At 38.8% G+C, this 7302-nt stretch overlaps 1 long non-coding RNA gene across 2 annotated transcripts; it reads right to left on the reverse strand.

Annotated features, from left to right (window-relative positions):
- Positions 1-4013: 4013 nt before the first annotated feature.
- On the reverse strand, positions 4014-6173 carry LOC110926793. 2 transcript variants are annotated; one of them, XR_002585398.1, is made up of 2 exons: positions 6134-6173; positions 4014-4195 (listed from the first exon to the last, which is right to left on the reverse strand). It is a non-coding gene; the product is annotated as an uncharacterized LOC110926793 (long non-coding RNA). The 2 variants fall into 2 exon arrangements; XR_004866597.1 differs by lacking the exon at positions 6134-6173 and adding an exon at positions 4287-4389.
- Between the last annotated feature and the right edge of the window lie 1129 nt (positions 6174-7302).

Consider the following 7302-nt stretch of genomic DNA (forward strand, 5'->3'; position numbering starts at 1 on the left):
CTAAGGTTTTGTCATTTTCATGTCACAAAGTTTGGATAGTCGCCAGTGAGGACCATACTCCAGTTTACACAAGATCCTTTGGGCTTGTCCCCAGTTATCCTTGGGCTTGTCCCCAGTTATCCTTTGGGCTTGTCGCCAGTTATCCTTTGGGCTTGCCCCCAGTTATCCTTGGGCTTGTCCCTAGTTATCCTTTGGGCTTGCCCCAGTATATTGGGCTTGTCCCTAGAAATGTTGGGCTTGTCCCCAGTTATTAACTTTTCTCTTATATTGGCTTAGTCCCAAGTTATATTGGCTTAGTCCCAAGTTATATCCTATTTCAGGTTTTTGAAGCTAAACAAGCAAGGATCCTTGATCCTTACCTTCTACTAAGGTTTGTCTTTTGATTATCCTGATTATAATTGTTAAGGAGTTAGGATCCTAACTTGGATTCTCAGGTATGATCCTTGTTCATTTTGATTTTATCTATACAAGTGACCCTTATCCTTTGACAACAGAACTAATGATCCTTGAGTTGCATAACTTTTCAGAATTTATCGACTATAGGATATTTGATCGTTGATCATATCCTAAAACTTTTTAAACATAATTTGTTCTATTTTTCTTCTTTACTTAATAAATTCAAATGTATAACAACAGTTGGAAAGTAAAGAATTCACAAGGATAACAACACAAAAAATACCCAAAAAGTTAAAGTTTTATTTATTCACAAAGTTAAACCCCTTAAAGGTTGTCAAAATTGCCAACCCAAGCTTCTACCAGCAATACGTGGCCCGTCCACTTGGGTTGGCAAAGGGTGTCCATTGTTTTTAACAGGTCATAAGAGTGCAGGAAATAAAAGTCGGCAGGATAACAAGTGGCTTCATCCCCCAAACAGAGGATCCATCCACCACCTATTATCCTACTTATTGTCCAAGGATCCATGATCCATAAACCTAAAAACTATTGTTCAAGTACAACCCGATATTGTTTCAAAACATCATAACCAAAAAAGACTACCAAATTCTAAAAAATGGGCTCCGGCCGCGTCTAAATATATCCATCATCGTCCATTTCAACAGCTCACACCTTGGCCGCATCTCCACCAGCATCACCTCCAGCTTGATCCTTCCTGCTGCCACTTACCTCGATTGCCAGGACCTCAGTAGCCTCCTCTTCATCCTCCAGCTCCGCCAATTTTGCCTTCCAGCCCTCTTTGTCCCAAGTGCTCTTGTCGAAGTCTGGATCCTCAGCTTCTTAGGCCATTTGCAGTTTTATCTTGTACATAGTGATGGCAGCAGAGACTTTAGCATCCTCCGTGATCTCATGCTTCTCGTAATCCGCATTTATCTGAGTTGCAACCACCTGCTTCTTTGCTTGGTTGAGGTCCTTTTCGAGAGAGGATATAGTTTGATCCTTGGCTAGGAAAGTTCTCTGGAACTCCAGATGTTTCTGTTCAACTTCTTCAACATATGCGTCATACAACATCTGGATCTCGGCAAATTTCTGCAAAAGACAAAGTAAAGTTCAGATCTTGTGATCCTTAAGTGGGTAGGATACTCAGTCAGGATCCAGGTTCCTCACCTAAGAGAAATACTCCTCGAATTGATGGCGGATGAGGGACAACCCGTCAAGATCTTCAGCTTCAGTGGCCTTTCTTTTCTTTCCCCCTTTGGAGGTCACAGGCTTGGGGATTATTGTGCTCGGGCTAGCAGCAGCTTTCTTTTTTGCGGATCGGGGACCAACGTTGCTGAGATCACTAACACTGAAGCGAGAGGCAGACTTTGAGGATTTTCCAGCGCCTGTCAATTCCATATAGCAGATAAGTATTCTTGTTCTGTTTTATTTAAAATACTTAACTACATATAAACATGGATACTTACTTGACATCGTGACAGAGCCTGAGGATACTTCCTCCGTGATCTCATGCTTCTCGTAATCCGCATTTATCCTACCATGGGTGGCCCATTCTCTAGGAAGGTCCTTCCCATCTGGGATAGAATCCCTCCTGACAATGAAGAATCGCTTCTTCCAGTTGGTTTCATTTTTGGTAGTTTTCAGAATTGGATGAGGTTCGCCAGGCTTATGTTTAAATAAAAAATCGGTGTGAACCATGGTTCACAAGCTTGTACAATTCAGTAAATTCGGACATCCGTACTTCTATGCCCTCCTGCTCTATGATCCTTTCGAAGGTGTGCAGAACCCTCCAAATCATAGGCATTGCCTGGACATAGGAGATGCCAGTAAGAGAGAAGAAAGACTGGGTAAAGGCAGGAAAAGGATAGGAGTATCCTCTCATAAAGGGGGTGACTGGAAAGGTAACCTAGGTCTCCGAAACAAAGTCGCTTAATCAGGTGGGATTAAAACGTTTGAAAACAGAGTCCGCCCGAAAGCAATGGCGAATTCTATCGATTTCGGGATCGGTAAAGCAGCATCGTTCCTTCGGGGAGTCCTTGATGATCCCCTGGCTTTTCAACGAATCTTCTTTATGATGATCCTTAGCAGGGGATGATCGTAGCTTCATTGTGGTCACGAGAAAACAAGGAACAGAGTAGGAATGAAAAGAGAAAAGGAGAGGAAGAAGTACCTGTTTGATCTTCGGATGAGGATTTAAAGGATGTAACGCACGAATTTAAATGCTCCTCAACCCTTATCTCTAACTTGAATTTATAAACATGATTTTGCAGGGATGTCATTTCAGGTGACGTAGGATCTCTAACGGATAGTTCTATCCTAAAGGCTATATATCCGTTAGTTTGTTATGGATAGGATGAAGAAAATACAACTCGGCAATTTACATTTCACTCCTTACATTTTGGGGGCAATTGTTAGGGGAGGATTTTATAATCCTAAGGATCATGGATCCTCAAGTGTTGCCGGTACTAAGGATCCTTAATTCTGTTTGATTAGTAATCCTCAGGGAGCATTCCAGGATCAGGATTTAGGATCATTATTGTCATCCTCACACAAACGGTTGTCTATTTCGAATATGAAGTTGTTTTGCAGGAGCTAAAGCAAGGACCAAGTCTTACCGAAGTTCCTGGAGCATATTCCCTTAATATTCCACACGTGCTAAACTCTCATGAATGTTATGGAGATCGTGGGGAGCTCGCGTAATTGTCGGATTGTTTGTTAATGTAGTTATTTCTAATTTAAAATGGGGATAACAAGCTTGATTAGAACACTTTTTGCTATATTCGGCATACACACACACTCGTAACTGCTCTCAGTTGGCTCTCGAACATTACTTGGCGATTTCACACATATTTTTGTACATTACACACTAGTGATCCTTGTAACAAGCTTGTTATCATCCCGAGTTGTAATCTTTTATTGTTTAATCTTAGTTGGTGATCGGTAGTTTCCGTCACCTGAGGTTTTTTATGCCGGAGATCAACTCTTGATCAAGGGCTTTTTCCTCGTATAAATCCTTGTGTCATTTCTTCATTACATTTGATTGTTATCCTTAGCATTGTTCATTGATTCAAGCATCACACCTCACAAAAAAGATTTGGTTGCATTATCTTTGTTTGATTTTTGACCAAAACAATATCTTTGGAACTTGTCAATAAGTTTAGTTTCACTAGGGATAAACCCTAATATTCTGGGGATAAACCCTTAGTTTCCTGGAGAAAGATCCATAATCTTCTGGGGATAAACCCTTAAGTATTCTGGGGAAAATCCCAAATTTTCGTGCGTTATAGGCGGGAGTGTATAAACCCCAAGACTTAGAAAGGTGAAAACCTTTAAACCTTAGAGAGTATGAAAATACCCTTTCGTGAGAGAGGGTGATCAATACTCATATACCTTGAGGATCCAGGGTATAGCCAACAGTAATGAAATTGTCAGCCACTTTTACATGAACTGGTCCCGCCACCTTGAACTATCCCTGGATAACTTGCGCTCCAGGCGGGGTGTTTAAACCCAATTCGTGAGAAAGGTGAATACCTTTAAGCCTGTGAAGGGATCAGGATCCCTTATGTTACACCCTAATTCGTATTTGACAAAAAGTCGCAGCGGAAACTCGTGCCATAAAATTTCTTTCATTATTAACGTCATGACTTACTTGAAAGTACGTTTTAATATGTATCTTTTACAAAAAAATAAAGCATAAGCCCTGATTACTAATAATACATATTCAGTTATTCCCGTACAATCTAGCTTGTGACTCGCTCTTCGAGCTCTATTCCTCGTGATAACCACCCGTGATTCGTACAACCTGCACTCACCACATACATTCATCACATTAGTATACAATACATAAACAAGACTCAATACATGTACACTTTCCATTCAGCTTTCTCTCTAACTTTAAGCATATCATTAGCGTATCCATTCCCTTGTGAGTCTTCAATAATGTACCTGCGTAAATCTTCGTTTTCCAGGTACATGATTAATATCATTAACACTTAACGTATCCGAAATCATACTTACATATACTCTTGCATACATCCATACCTCAATACATACATGCCTACACTCATACGTATCTTCATATATTCATAAATACACTTCTACATATGTACCTACATTCATACGTCTCTACATTCATGCCTACGATCACACGTACTCCCATACATACACAAATACACATTTGCATACATACATACATTTCTACGCCTTCACATATATACATACTATCATACGTATCTTCATATATACATAAATACGCTTCTACATACGTACCTACATTCATACGTCTCTACATTCATGCCTACGATCACACGTACTCCCATACATACACAAATACACATTTGCATACATACGTACATTTCTACGCCTTCACATATATACATACTATCATACATATCTTCATATATACATAAATACGCTTCTACATACATACCTACATTCATACGTCTCTACATTCATGCATACATACACATCTACATACGGACATACCTCTCCTACATCTTTACATCCACGCATATGCTCATACATATCTTTATGCATACGTACATACACCTCTACATACATACATACCCTTCCTACATCGTTACGTACATGCATACACTCGTACATATCTTTATACATGCATACATACACATCTACATACGTACATACTTTAACGAACACGTACTAGATCACGCGTACCTCTTACATAATCATACATTATTAACATGGGTCTTAGACTTAGCTTTATAGCCCATAAACATCTAAGGAACCATCAAAATCATGTTTGGAAGGTCCACCATAGTCCACGGATATCAAACCGAAGCCCACGGTACATAAATTAACTTAAATAACAAGATTTCAGCTTTTGGGACTTGGGAAGGCCGTCGCCGACGCCCCTAGGGCCGTCGGCGACGGGCCTTGTATTTACCCGTAGCCCAAAAACCCGTAGCCAGGTAATTAACCCGTCAGCACAAAAACTGATTTTCCCTTGCCCGTCGGCGACGGCCCCCTACCCGTCGGCGACGCCCTCTAGTTTTTGCAGTTTTCTGCAGGTTCGTTTCGTCGTCCGTACGCACTAAAACACGCGTAACTTTTGAACCGTTTACCCGTTTGACCTCCCGTTTCTTCCTACATGCTTGTAAATTCACATTCTATCATATGAACTTAAAATCCCATATCCGGATTAAGGAAATTCTTAACTTACACGCTATCTTTATGATTTATTCGACCCGTTCATGCCTTCATCCACAAAACTTGTTTGTTTGACCAAGACTTCTTATGAACCTAATAATGTCAACATTGTATATCATACAAGATTAAATTCTCAGATGTCTTGCATCCTCTTGACCCATTTTCGCTCAAGAGCTTATTTTGACCCGTTAAGGGTATTTGCGCATTTTAAGGTCTTTAGCTTACGACAACCATACTTCTCGCTTTCTTGCTTTTTCAAAACATTCATTTAATCAAATAGCTTGTTTGTAATCAACTTTTAGGACCATTTTCTTGTTTTACCCATCAAGGGCGTTTTGTCAACTTTGCTCTACCCTCAACAACAAAGGACTCCCTTGCATAAGTAACCAATCCTACTACTTAGCTACAGTTCTTAATCACACATACCTCGCTCGGATCAAAACTAAGATCCGTTTAATACTTCATCGGTCTCATACAATTCTTTCCTACTTGACCTCGATCATCATACTTAATTAAATTGCACATAACTTTACATAAACAACTAAGAAGTGATTACAAAAAAATCACTTACCTCGTGCGTCCATGTTCATACTCGTTTCCTCGCCACTTTTGACCCGTTAGCCTTCCGTGCTTGATTCCGTCTCGACATGATTCCTATACTTCCATGTCATCGAAATCACATTCTTATTAGCATACATAATTGTACATGTTAACGATCATATCGATCGCATAATTCCTATTTGACTTTCATTAGTTACTTCTAGCAAGCATAATACATGTGACCAAATTCATATCATTTCAAACTCATGTAAACCATCATGTCATCGCATTAAACACACATTCGTCAAACACGCTCCATATAACTTACCTTAATCTTACAATTATGACAACTCGTCTAACCATCCTTCTTATACACGGTTGACTTTTAGAAGTCAACGGTTCATTTAGTTTAACTTTCGACCTATCATTATATACCCGCAACATCATAATCGACTATTCGGACGACAATACGTACATTTTATCATACGATTGGGGTGCGTACCATCTTTTAAGCATAACGTACAATTAATTCATGCACACTCTTCTAAACTCATACATAGTTCATCAAATCCTTCTACTAATCAACATGTGGTATTTAAAATTTAAACATCATACATATTATCATCACATTTTGTTCACTTCATCTAACAACAATTCACCATTTCTCATCCAATTTCTTTAAACACTCACACACATGTATGATTCCAAACATTGTTAACATAAGTAAATCATCGATTTACATTACATCATCTAAAACCCACTTCATAACTACTTATTAATCACTTACAAGTGATCTAATCTTAAGTTCTTCATAATTTCATCATACTTTTGATATGTGTACTACCTTGTAAGCATAGTGTACAACTAGTTCATGCATATCCTTCTAATCTCATACATAATTCATCAATTTCTTCCTTCTAATCAACATGAATCATACATGCATAAACATCAAACATACTAGTATCACATTTCTTTCAATTCCCCTCATAAGAATCCATCTTACAAATCAAAATACATCAATTTTAAGCAAGAATTTAGACATAGATGATTTATCCATGTCATCATCTTCACCATAACAAACGGGCTTCACCCTTAAACATCAAATTAACCTAAACCATGCATAATCCATGTTCCAAATTATGAATCTAACACATACTCATGCTCAATTTTATACCAATTCATGATCTACAACATAACCCA

This window comes from Helianthus annuus, chromosome 9 (assembly GCF_002127325.2).
Source record: "Helianthus annuus cultivar XRQ/B chromosome 9, HanXRQr2.0-SUNRISE, whole genome shotgun sequence".
Taxonomy (NCBI): domain Eukaryota; kingdom Viridiplantae; phylum Streptophyta; class Magnoliopsida; order Asterales; family Asteraceae; genus Helianthus; species Helianthus annuus.